This window comes from Chamaea fasciata, unplaced genomic scaffold (genome assembly GCF_029207755.1).
Source record: "Chamaea fasciata isolate MVZ Bird 193981 ecotype frontalis unplaced genomic scaffold, bChaFas1.0.hap1 SCAF_30, whole genome shotgun sequence".
Lineage (NCBI taxonomy): Eukaryota > Metazoa > Chordata > Aves > Passeriformes > Sylviidae > Chamaea > Chamaea fasciata.
In genome coordinates, this window is record NW_027094115.1 from 3,022,730 (window position 1) to 3,036,626 (window position 13,897).

Below are 13,897 nucleotides of genomic sequence, written 5' to 3' on the forward strand. Positions count from 1 at the left end.
CTTCGGGAGGAGCAGGAGAGGCAGAATCCAGGTAAAATCCAGCTAAAAATGGTCTGGAGAAGGGAACAAAGAGCCCAGCCCCTGCTGCTCCATCCCTGCTGGACTCCGGGAATATTCTGCACAAACGCTCAATCCAAAGGGTAGCTGACCTCAAACCCAATTTTTGCTCTGAATTAAAATAACCTCCAATGCCTCAAATTCCACTTTTTTTTTTTTTTTTTTTTTTTGCTTGTGTCAAGCAGGGGAAGGGTGAATTTGGAGCTGTCCTGTCAAATAAATGAACTTTTCTGAGTGTGCAGCGTTCTGCTTCCATTTCCCACTGCCCCAGAAACACATCCTGGAGGAAAAATTTTCATAATAAAGAGATTTTTGCCTACGGGAACAGTCTCCAGGTCTCCCCAGCTGCCCACAAGGCTGCCCAAAGTTATTTTTTGGGGCTAAAATCCTACGGGGAATCAATTGCTGGAATATCCCATTACAGGAGGTGGCTTAATCCAACAATTTTCATCATTAAGAGCTCTGGAGATGCACTTTTGGGGGATCACAGGGAGAGAAACCCAAATCCTGCTGAAAATTAACCCCAGAGTGGCAATTCCTTAACTCCAGCCCTCTCTGTAACGGGAATTACTGCGGGAGCTTTATCTAACTCTGTGTGATTTTCCCCCAGATTGAAAACAACTAATTGGGAATGGTGGGACTGCCAACACTTGCCTCTGGAAGATTCTCTGAGTAGTTAAATCTCCCACCCAGACAATTTTCCCGGGAAGCAGAGGAAAGAGCTGTGGAGCTCCCTGAGGTTTTCCGAGGGGATTTCTAAGACAGGGAGAACAAATGCTCCGGCTTGTTCAGCATCCAGGTTGGAATCCAAACAAATTTCCATTCAAATAATGTTTCTACTAACCTGCTAATGCAGGTTTTTCCTGTGGCACTGAAACAGATCCTTCCTCGGCCAATGGAAAACCTGCTCAGAAAAAACAACCCAAAAAACAAACCAAAAAAACCTCCACCTTAAATGAAAAAGGAAACACAACAAACGGAAAAAGGCATCTTTTGGAAACCCCCAAAGATTCCAGGGTTGGAATATTGTGGTACACAAATCTTGTTTCTCCCACAGTAATTGAACCCATAAAGATACAAAAGATTTAATTATATTCCAAGGTTTTGCCTCCCTTTTTTCCTGCCTAAGGAAAACTTTAGGCACAGGAGGTGCTGTGAAATCCCACTCACATCAGGAATTCTCTCCCAGTCATCAGGAGCTCCATGGATTATCCCGGGCTGCAGTTTCCTAATCCTGGGGCTCTGAGGTTTTATTAAATTGCACAACAAGCTCTGGTGGCTTTTATTAAATCTGCCACATGGAAATTCCAGCCACAAACCAACAGCCCAGGAATGGAAGGCCCACAAAAATCATGGAATCCTGGAATGGTTTGGGTGGGAAAGGACCTGAAATCCCACCCAGGGCCACCCCCTCCATGGCAGGGACACCTCCCTCTGTCCCAGGCTGCTCCGGTCTGTCCTTGGACACTTCCAGGGATCCAGGGGCAGCCACAGCAAATCTGGGAATTCCATCCCAGCCCCTCCCCACCCTCCCAGCTAGGAATTCCTTCCCAATATCCCATTTAAATCTCCCCTTTCCCAGTGGGAAGCCATTCCCTGTGTCCTGTCCCTCCATCCCTTGTCCCCAGTCCCTCTCCAGCTCTCCTGGAGCCCCTTTAGGCCCTGCCAGGGGCTCTGAGCTCTCCCTGGAGCCTTTCCCTGCTCCAGGCTGGACAATTCCAGCCCTCCCAGGCGGGTCCCAGAGCAGAGGGGCTCCAGCCCTTGGAGCATCTTTTACAATCCAAATTTCTTTAATCCCAGTTTTTATCACCAGCCAGGGAGGTGCTGTATGGGGACTCTCTGTCCCTGGGATTAACCCAGCGGTCACTTTGTCCCACAGTTCCCCTTTTCCTGTTATCTGCCAGCTCTGCTCTGACAAATAAAAGATTCCCTCCCCTGAGGAGTTTTCCAGGGATGTTTTGCAGCCTCTGGAAGCACCTGGCAGGACCCACATCCACCTGGGGCTCAGCGGCTTCATCCACACCCTCAGGAGAAACCCTGCAGGGGGACAGAGCTGAGCTGCCCTTCTCAGAGCAGCCTGGGCCCAAATCCCAAATTCCTTCATCATTCCCTCCTCCCTGCCCCACCAGGAATCACCTGTTCCTGACTCTCAAGGCACAGGAATCTCCCCAGCAAATCCCAAATTCCCTCCTCCATTTTCCCACCAGGAATCACCATTTCCTGACTCCGGCGGCACAGGAATCCTGGCACTGCCAAGCACTGCCACCGCACCTCCCTCCTCACCCGAGAGTGCCACGAGACGAGCACAAAACCATCCCAAACCTCTGTGCTGATTCTGATTCCCCTCATTTCCAGCCAGGCCTGCTTTAAAACCCCTTTCCCCGTCTCGGGAGCGCTAATAAGGATCCAAAGTGCACGGACACAGCGGAGCCGGAGCTTTGGGCTGGATCCAGCACGTTTAAATTAAATGGGCCTGACACGCCGCCCGCTTTGCCTTTTCAAGTCTCCTCTTTCATCCCTGCATCCCGTGGTTGTTCCAGCCTTGATGGAGTTGGAAAGACTGGCAGCTCCAATATGGGAATATCTGAAACAGGTGAGGCAGGCCCGGCTCCCGATATTCACATGGGGTTATTTACGTGGTGAAATGAGGGAGGAAAATTGCCAACAAAGCCAGGCCTGGCCTTGCTGTGCTGCTCCACTCTGCCTTTCCCTCCTCCCCGTCCTGGAATTTCTCTCTGATCAGGCTGTCCAAAGCTTTAACTGAATTGCATTGGATTTTTGGTATTAAATATGGAGAAAAATGGCAGAATTCATGCTACCCCGACTGCATATTGGATGCACTTTTTATCTTTTTAGAACTTCTGCACACACTCAGTTGTTTATTATTATATTAGTATATAATATTAATATTTATTATAATGTCATAAAACCCCTTTAGCATTTATTATTCAGGTATTTAGCAGGCCATCTCCCAAATTTTTTTACATTTTTTTGGTCCAGTATATGCAAAAAAATTACACAGAAACACTGAAAATGGAAGAACCACCTGCATTTACCTCATTAAACACCTACTGAGTGAGAGCAAGCACTAACCTGTATTTCGGGACTGTCTCTTCCAGTAATCGAATTCCCAATGATTTACTGCAGGCACCGAGGCAATTCCCAGCTATTGACTTCAATCCTGCAGGATTCAAACCTAATTAAAACTCCCTGAGGTTATCAACCTCAAGCTTGGTTTTTTATTCCTCTTAAATGGCAGAAGCAGCCAAATGAAGCCAAACAAGGATGAAAACTGGCTGTGTGAGTTCGGAATTTTGGTAATTTCTATTTCCCAGCTTTCCTGGGGTATGTTAGGCACGTTCCTTAATGTTTAAAGTGATTTTTTTTTTTTGCCACATTTATCAAAAGGCAACAGGTTGGGTTCAGAGTGTTGCGGAGGTGACACCTGAAGAGGGATGATGGAAGGTTGAAAATTCCAGGAAAGCGGCAGGAAATTGGAATTCATGGGATGCTCCTTTGATCTGACAGGTGGAACTGCCCTGGAATGTGGGAACTGCTGAGGATTGCGGGAACTGCCGTGGAATGTGGGACCTGCCCTGGAATGTGGGACCTGCCCTGGAATGTGGGAACTGCCATGGATTGCGGGAACTGCCATGGAATGCGGGAACTGCCGTGGAATGTAGGATTTTTGGCTCCTCCCAGCTCCGGAACGAGCCAATCTGTGGAAGAGGCTGACAGCTGGCCTGTCAGCCTGACATGCAAGTGTCTTGGGTTATGGAACCAAAAAAAAAGTGTGTTCTATTTCATCTGTCGAAAGCAATTGGGGAGATGTTTTTTCTTTATCTCTTAGAACTCCGGGGAGAGGGGGTGGTGCCTTCAGATAATGGGCCAGCTGTTAAAACTGGGTGGGGCAGTGTTCCTTATCTCCCTTCCGGGACCCCTCCACTCTCCAGGGGGATATTTTCCGTTAATGGGCCATTAAAGCTCACCAATGACATCACACATTACATCATCCCAATGTGAGATGCTCCACCCAGTGGGGAGGAGCCGAACCATTCCTACCTAGATAAAAACTGAGACCCAGGAACACCAGGTGTTCTGGTTTTCCACTGGATTCCCAGAGGGAGACTGGCCCCATCTTGCCATTACTGGACCCTTCTCTACAGGACCATCTCTACTCCAACGGAACCACATCTGCCACCCCAGGAGGATTTATTTGGACTGCTTCCAACACTGTGACCAACAGCGTGTCGGGTTGTATTTCTGACTCCGTCAGGGTTTCCAGGATTTCTGTTTGTTTTGTTTGCTTGGCTTTTTTTTTGTACAACTACATTTGTATTCTCAATATTCCTAGTAAAGAACTGTTATTCCGATTTCCCTTTTCCTGAAAAGCCTTTAATTGCAAAATTATAATAATTTAGAAAGGGGGGGGAGTGGTTTAAATTCTCCATTACAAGGGAAACTCCAGTTTTACCTGGCAGATACCTGTCTTCCCAAACCAAGACAATAAGTTAGCTAAAGAAGTAGCTAATAAGATCCGTGTGTATCCCTGAATTTTACCAAAGCCGTTAGTATAGAAACCAAGAAGAAGGACAAAATAAGCAGAAGAAACCTAGGACTAAAATAAATATTTTGAAAAAAGGTTTTGTAAATAGTAGCTAAAAACAGTAGTAAAAACTACTCTATACCAATAAACATTGTGTTAATGAATTATAATTTAATTATATTATTATATATATTATTATATATTATTTATATAAAATATATAAAAATATAAATATAAATATAAATATAAATATGTATTATATATAAAGAAAAAATATAAAGTAATGATATATATTATTTATATCTTATATATAAAATATATAAAATATATTATATATTATTTATTATAACTTATAATTTGTTATAAGTGTCAATTGTGTTAAAGAATGTATAAAAACCAGTGTGCCTCCATAATAAACAAAAACCTTCTAAACTTTTGCTGCTTTCCTTTGTGTGTCATAACTGCCCCAACAACAACAACAACTGACAGCACCAACCAGCTGCTTCACAGCCGAGCTGCTTGGGATTATTTTCCTTTATTTTGACACCCCCAGACTCCGCGGAATCCATCGGAAGGCAAATCAGGGAGTCACGTGCCCGGGCAGGGATGCCAACCTGTCACTCTGCCTCCTCCAGAAACACTCCTCCTGCTGATGCAACAAAGGGAAGTGGGTTGGAGCCAGAAGAATTTTCCATTTGCTGAAACACCCGGATCCCTGGTGTTTTATCCCAAGTTGTTTGCAGGGAGCAGGGAAGTGACAGCTCCATGCAGTGTTGCATCAGCAACGCCTGAAATGCCGTTTTCTTTTTTGTTAAACATTGTGGAATCAGCCCTCCTGCTCAGCTGAGTGGGAGAAAAAACATTGCCAAGGTTTCAGGGACTAAGGGAAGATTTAGGATTTTCAATTCCTCCTAAGGGAGGAAATTTTGGAAACGACATTTTTGTGTTCTCGATCCAACAGATAAAATACCCACAAAGGCATAAATACTGGAATTTAAAAAAACAACGATTTTGAAAATCCATTAAGAACAGCCCACCAACAACAGGGATGTGCACATGGGATCCGGGATTTCAGCTCGGGGCTCTGGGATTTCACACCCCAACTCAGGGATTTGTTTTGGAATCAGCACGGTTTCCATCCCTAATTCCTTTCAGGTTTGACTGATGAACCCCAATAACTCCAACCCCATAAAAACCCTTCCAGGAGCCAACAGTGAGGCTGGAAAGGAGGAGAGGACAGGTCCCACCATCAGAAGTGTGGTTGTGGCAAAGTACATCCTCAAAGGGGTAATTTTGCTGATGAAAAATCAATTTTTGAGACAGCTGAAAGCTGGGAAATAGAGCCTGGCTTTTTCATGGAATCATGGAATTGGGTGAGAAAGGACCTTAAAGATCTTTTAATTCCAACCCCTGGACATTTTCCCCTATACCAAGGTGTTCCAAGCCTCATCCAACCTGGCCTTAGGCACTTCCAGGCATGGGGCAGCCACAGTTTCAGGACACTCTGAGCTCCAAAACAGAGCAATTCTATTTTTCCTGATTATTTCCCTCTTCCCTCCCTTCCTTCCCCTCACCAGGGTTGGATCCACGCTGCCTGGGGACGGTTGTCCTCACTTTCCCAACACCCATCCACCACTTTGCCAGGTCGTTGGTTGTTCTCCGAGAGCTCCTGCCCCTTATTTCCAGCACATTCCCCCAGACCTTCCCCCCAGATCCAATTAAAGCTCCTCCACAGGGTTTTTTTTTTTTTTTTTTATGGCTCTCAGCTCTCTGTTTTGGAGATTTTCGCAAACAATTTATTTTTTCATGGCATCTCCAAGAGATAAAAGACAAAACGTCCGGATGACAAAGAGCAAACGGCGAGACGGAGACTTTTAATGGTCAGGGGAGACCACTAAGCTGAGGTGTTTAATTTCCACTGTCCTGGAATGCAAGGCAGGCAGTAACAAATGCCCAGATCCGGGTTTTCCATCACTTCCCAGCACAGCTCTGACTGCTCAGCTCTTCTGGGCTGGAATATGCAAAACCAAGAGCGTTTTTTTTTTTTCCTGCAGTGCTTGGGAGGGTATGAATGGAGCTGAATCCGCCGGGAGAGAAATCTCTGCGTCCCCCTTGCAGAACGTTTCCTTCCAGGCACGGCAACTCGCTCCAGCAATTTATTCCGGTCAGGACGGGCATTGCTGGGAGATGAAATTTATCCCCATAAAGAGATCCAAGACTACTCCTCTGAGCAATTTAGCTCCTGTTTGGAGGCTCTAAACGGGGCCTGGAGCACGTGCTGACACTTCAGACAGTGAATCCCGCCTCGTGTGCTCTGCTGTGCCGTTTTCCATTCAGTGTGATCGTGTCTGTTGTTGTCTTCCCAGGAAAAAAAAAAAAAAAAGAGGATTCTCTTCAATAGTTGCTAATTTTAGGGGGAATTTAAACCATCAGCTGTGGAATCGTTTGCTCCCGCAGGGGGTTTAATTAGGGAAGACCGGGAGGTGTCTGCAAAGGCAGGGACACAGATTCCAGTGCGGCAAAAAAAGGAGGGAAAGCACTAAAATGGATCAGCAGCAGGACCTCCCCCTGCCCCTGAAATCTGGGGGCTGGGGAAAGGCAGCAGCCACTGCTCAGTGCCTTTAATTACCCCCGTAATTAGTAAATTTGGTAAGGAAATAATGATTCCTGCTCTCAGGATGGCTGGCCCAGAACAATCCTTTGCATTTTTGTCGTTATCAGTGGATTGTTGTGCTGGAGGCTGAAGACTTGAGGGGACAAGAGAGGCGTTATCCCCAATGTCCCCACATTGCCACAGTCACACGAGTGTCCCCAAATTCCAGCCCCCACTAAGCAGGCTCAAACCCCTGCACAGGGCAGGTGTAAGCTCAAAATAGTGGATATTTATGGAATCCTGGGATGGTTTGGGTGGGAAAGGACCTCAAAACCCATTCAGTGCCATGGGAGGGACACCTCCCACTGTCCCAGGGGGCTCCAGCCTGGCCTTGGGCACTTCCAGGGATCCAGGGGCAGCCACAGCTCCTTTGGGGATTCCATCCCAGCCCCTCACCACCCTCCCAGCCAGGAATTCCTTCCCCAAATCCTATCCATCCCTGCCCTGAGGCTGGCAGGGATGGTCCCAGACCTCCTTTCCCACCTGAATTATTCACAATTCCGAGCCATTCCTTTGGTTGTTGATTTGTTTGCCACAAAACCAAGAACAAGCCCTGCTTCGATGAGCAAAATAAAACCAGGTTCACTGCGGGCTGATTTAATGAAATATTCCCTCAAATCTTCATCCTCCTGGGCCCCCGGCACCACCAGCACAGCCGAGTTTTCCTCTCCAGGCTGTTCCCAGCCTCCTTCCTGACCCGGCTGTGCTGAAATTCAGCAGAGAAAGCAGCAAAGGTGGGACAGGAGGAAGGAGAGAAGCCACATTTCTGCCTGTAGTGTCACTTCTAGGGGTGTTGGCACCTCTCTGAGCTGGCACTCGGGGCTAAACCCCACTCTCAGTCTCACTAGGGAGGCTCTGGGGTTTCATCTCAGGCTCTTATCACCCATCCCTGCAGAGATCCTTTATCCTCCTGCTCCTTCCTCCACACAAATCCTCACCTGGGCGCAGGTGAGCTCCCAAACCCAGCAGCCCGTGCGGCTCAGGAGAAGTTAAAGCACGTTTGTTTTGTCACAAGAATCAGCCTTGAGGCTCCTCTGCTGTCAGAGGAGAACAGATGCTCCGAGGGCTTCGCTGAGCCCCCTCTCCACCCACCAGGACCTGCCACCACATCCCAGCCCTCTCCACTTCCTGCCATTCCTTTTGTTGGCGCTGAAAATCTTCTTCAGACCAAGCTGCTCTCGCTCAGTTCCGGCGTTTTTTTAACTTCTCCTCCCCGTGTCCTTCCAATTCTCTCCCTCTCTCTCTCCCCCACCCCGCCACCTCCACCTGCTCCCACCGCTTTCCTCTTTCGGCAGCTCTGCCGATAAACACAAATGTTTGTTCCGAGTTCACCAGCCAAGAGCTCTTAATCATTGATGGCGGGGGTGGCACGGAGGGAGGGGAACACTCGGGGGAGTTTTGGGGGGAAATGGCTGGGTTTTGGGGGGAAATTGTGGAGTTTTGGGGACAAATTGTGGAGTTTCCAGCCCGGGGAGAGGCATCTCTGACCCTTCTTGTCCTCCATCAGCACGAGGGGTGTTGTGCCCTCCCCTCTGGGGCCCTTTGAGCTTCCCAGCCTCCCTGAATCAGTCCTTGGGAATTCTTTGGGATTTAAGTCTTCTAAAGCCACCAGTTTTTTCTTCCGATAAACACAAATGTTTATTCCAAGTTCACCAGGAAAAGCTCTTAATCATTGATGGCGGGGGTGGCATGGAGGGAGGGGAACACTCGGGGGAGTTCTGGGGGGAAATGGTTCAGTTTCCAGCTCAGGAGAGGCATCTCTGGCCTTTTCCCACCCACAGCCATCAGCACAAGGGGTTTTGTCCTCCCTTCCAATGGCTTCATGAACTTTATTCCAAGGAATAAACATTTTCACCAGGAAAAGCCCTTAATTGTTTATGGGGGAGGTGGGATGCAGGGAGGGGAAGACTGGGGGGACATTTGGGGGTAAATTGTAGAGTTTTGGGGACAAATCATGAACTTTTTGGTCCAAATTGTTGAGTTTCCAGCTCAGGAGAGGCATCTCTGCCCCTTCTCCTCCTCCTCAGCCATCGCCACACGAGGCTCTTTGGCCCTCTGAACTTCCGAGCCTCCCTGCATCACTTTTAGGGAATTCCTTGGGATGTGAAGTCTTCTAAAGCCACCGAATTTCAAACCCAGGATCTTCACTGGCCCCTTGGTGGCACGTGGTGGCTTTGATCTTCATGCAGTGTGTAGAGTACTCAGGAACAGACAACAACCCAAGCGCCTTTTTTTTTTTTTTTTTTTTTTTTTTTTTTTTTTTTTTTTTAAATTAATTAAAACCCACTTCCCAAACAAGCAGGGGCACCAGCAAATATCAAAGCCCGCAGTGAAGAGCCCGAGTGCTCTCGAGGGAGGCAGCTCAATCTGAAGTGTCCTTTAGGTAGAGCCCGATGGCTTTGATAGCTGCCCATATTTGATCAAATAAAGCTATTGATCCTCGGAATGAAAGTTCAATCCAGACTATCAGCGCTGCGAGAGCAGGACAATAAAACCTCGCTCCTTTTGATCTCTGCTGAAGCATTTCATCTTGACATTTGTTAAATGTATCACTAGATTGCTTCCAATGAGAATAGAGCTTTAAAAGCTTACTGGAAAAGCAAAGCTCCCATAAAAAAAAAAAAAAAAAAATTCAACTTTTACATTTGTTAACTTTCCCGTTCGCTGCTTTTCATTAAGTGCACGGCCCAGCCAGGTATTATTATTATTATTATGATTATCAATTCCATTTTAAGCGAGATGGGGAGACCTAAATGGATTTCTAAATATAAATCCTTGGCTCCATTCTCACAAGTGGTTTGGAGGAGGGTTTATCTGCTGCTGCACCTTTGCAGTCAGTCACTCCTGGGGACACCTCCTGACCCCATCCAGCAGCAGGAGCATCCCCGAGCAGGACGGAAAGCACAGGGCAAGGTCAGAAAGGAAATAAAGAAGAGAGAGAGGGGAAGGGAAAGAACATTTTCCATCATCTGATATTCTGTAATAGCCAGGACGGGTTGCTGTCACAGCGACACCTCTGCGAAGCCCAAAAAAAGGAGGAAAATATCCCATTTTATTGCTGTTAGTCAGTAATTGGGTTAAAGTGAGGAAATGTGCCCAAGGCCAGGTTGGAGCACCCTGGGGACAGCGGGAGGTGTCCCTGCCCGTGGCAGGGGTGGCACTGGGTGACTTTTAATGTCCCTTCCCACCCAAACCATTCCAGGAGAGCTGGAGAGGCACTGGGGATTGACAAGGGGTGGAGGGACAGGACACAGGGAATGGCTTCCCACTGCCAGAGGGCGGGGATGGGTGGGATTTTGGGAAGGAATTCCTGCCTGTGAGAGTGGGGAGGGGCTGGGATGGAATTCCCAGAGGAGCTCTGGGGGGGAGTCTGGGGCTGTGGGGAGGACTGAGGTGTCAGAACTCTCTTTTTGTTTGATTTCTGGGCAAACCAAAGAGCTGTGCCCGACATTTCGGCCTCTGCTGCTTTGTAAGAGGCAAAGAGAAGGTGAGGAAGAAACGATGGGAGTGAGAACTGAAAGGAAGTGGAGATGGGACGGGAAAACGAGATGACAAAAAAGTTCATTCACTTGAGAAATCAGTAGGATTGACTCGGCTTTTCCCTTCAACAATTCCAGATTACGACTGGTGAACTCACTCTGCCTGAGCTGCCCCACACAGAGACCTGGTGTGGTGATTTTTTTGGTGGAAAACAACACCCCAGGTGACCTCTAAGGCTCCTTAAGTTAAGACAGAAGCAACTCAGAGACCTGTTGCACTCACCCCACACCCCTGCCTGGCGCTGCCTTCCCTGAGAGGACTCACCTTTGGAAGTAAACGGCTCAGAATTACTCCCAGGCCTGTGTGGGATTTCAAAGGTGATTTCAAGGCCCTCGAGAAACAGCAGAAGCTGCAGGAAAGCAACCTTGTACTCCCGGTGTTCCCACACCGTTAGGAATTTTTCTGAGGAGATGAGGGGAAAAAAAAAAAAGTTGGCGAGTAACTTCTGCTCAAAGCTTTTCTCTGCTGCCTTTGTGGTCAGCAGAGGAGCCCTGCTGAACAGAGATCAGGCTGAAGGACTCAAAACAGGAGCACTCAGGGGAGCAAAGAGAGAGAAAAAGCCAAAAAAAAAAAAAAAAAAGCTCTTTTCCCTTCCCTTGAAACAAAGTTTGTAACGGTGTTGGAGAGAACAATCAAGAAATTCCTTTGGAGATGAGAGGGCAGGGGACTGGGGGAGAAAGAGGCCAGTGCGCTTCTTGAAGGGCTCCTTTCCTTTCCTTTTCCCTCCAGGAATATCAGTATCAAAGGAACCATTGTTGGGTCGGCTTCAGTGCTGGGAACTGCACTGAAATTTGCCACTGCACAAAGCAGAGCCTGCGGAGAGTTTGGAGCTGCTGGAGCAGCAGAGGAGGAATTCTGCTCAGCTAATGAGGTTGATTAGAAAGGAGAGTCCTGTAAAACCTGCCATCAAACCTGATGAGACCGCTGAACGTTCCCAAACCATTCCAAAACAGCCCCAGCTCCTTCCCCGGGATGGCTTTCTGCACTCAAAGTGCTTTGAAGGCACAACTCTGGCAATGAGAAGAGCAGAGCTGTGGGCCTGGAAATCCTCTCTGGACCCTCCTCTGTCCCTAAAATGGGAGAATTCCTGACAAAAACAGTACCTGGGTGTTGAAATTCTGCATGTTTTGAGCCCCACGAGTGTCCAACACACTCTGAAGTTGTCCAGCTACATCCCAGAAATGGCTTAAAATAATTAGTGAGATGGCAGGACCAGAGGTGTTTTGAAAAAGCAAAAAGGTTTTAATTAAAGAGAAAATAACAAACGATACAAAACAAAAAGCAAAAGCCGTGCACAGTGCAGGGAAGCCCCCAGTGTGGACCTGATATTTTCTGAGCCTGAGCTCTTCCCAAAGGAAACTTTTCAACAGTTTTTCTTTTCCCCAAAACAACCTTGTGTAAACAATATTCCTTTCCCACGACAACAGGAGTTGTTTGCTATTTCTGTTCCTGAGCCAAGGGGAGAGGTGTCAGTCCTGTGGACCAATAACGTGCCTTTAGCCCGGCGTGTTATAAAAGGGCTGAATGAATTGTAAATAAACCTCCTGATTCCTACTGCCTCCTGACTGCAGCCAAGCACCTTTATTTCACACCCTACTGTGACAGTTTCCATTTGGAATCACTGGAAGGCCTTAAAAAACACATTAAATTCCTTAATGGGGTCCTGGGGATCCTGGGAGGTGATGCAGGGAAGCAGCGGAGCGTTTGGAGCAGAAGGAAATCCCACAGGAGCCTCCACGATGGAATCTTTGGCCTTGCAGGTGACCCCCCCTCAATTTCATCAGGTTATTAAAAAGACTGAAGCAAACCCTGCTTTAAAAAAAGGACACTTAAAAAAAGATGTGCCAGCACATGAGTAAGTAACTAACTAAATAAAACACATATATATTTTATATATTTATGTATATTATATGTGTATATTATATTTATGGATGTATATACAATGTATGTATACTATATAATATACATATATATATTTTATATATATATATTCCAAGCTCCAGCAGTGGAGGTGGGAAGTGGATGATCTTTAAGGCCCCTTCCAACCCAACCCATTCCATGATTCTGCAACAATTAAGGAAAAGAGAACCGGGGAAGGGCAAGACCCCGTCCTTTCAAAGGATGCTGCAACCCCAATCCCACGGGACACTGCAACATTCCCAATCTGTGTCCTGACAAATCCATCCCCATAAAACCTCCCCGAGATCCTGGCCAGCTGCAGCCATTCCCTGCTGGTGCCCTCAAGCCAAGAGAGGCAGAGTCCCCTCACAGGAGCCCAGAATCTCCTGCTGAGGTCACAAAGGCAGAGTGAGACGGAAATGAATTTATCCCGGTCCAGAATTCTGGGGACGAGGTGATAAAGATGATTTTTTTTTTGTGGGCCATGACTGCAAATGCAAACAAGAAGTGTGTGGATGCATCCAGCTCCCACATCCAGGGAAAAGACTGACCCAATCCAATAAAGTTATATGGGATTGCAGGGAAAGAGTTATAGCTCCAGATAAAGTTTAAACTTCTGACCCTCCCTCTTTGCTGCTCTTTATGGAGCCATTCCTGGAGAAGCAGAATTGGTGGTAAATGCTCCCGAGGCAGTGCGGAGGTTTTTGTCCTCATGGAGAGAGATCAGCTCCAGGGAAGGGAAAACGTGGCTCTGCCACAGGGACGAGACACCTTGGAGCTTCCTCAGGCTCTGAGACAGCCTGGAGCCTCCTCAGCCTTTGGGACACCCTGGAGCTTCCTCACCCTTGAGAAACCCTGGAGCTTCCTCAGATTTTGGGACACCCTGGAGTTTCCTCATCCTTCGGGACACCCTGGGCCATCCTTACCCTTTATAAGCACGGAATGCAAAGGGAACTAATTTACCTCTTGGTTTTCCGGGGTTGAGTCCAGAGCTCTGTGACGTGGCAGAACAAATGATAAACAAATGTAAGTGCAGAACATCTTTCTAAGAGAACCCTGGCTCTCTGCTTTTCAGGGGTGTTAAGGATTCCCACATTAAGAGGTTCAGAGATTACTTCATTAATGATTTCAGGGACTATTTAATTAATGATTTCTGTAGGATTCGTGGCCTCACACCGAGTTCCAGACTGCAGAAATCTGCA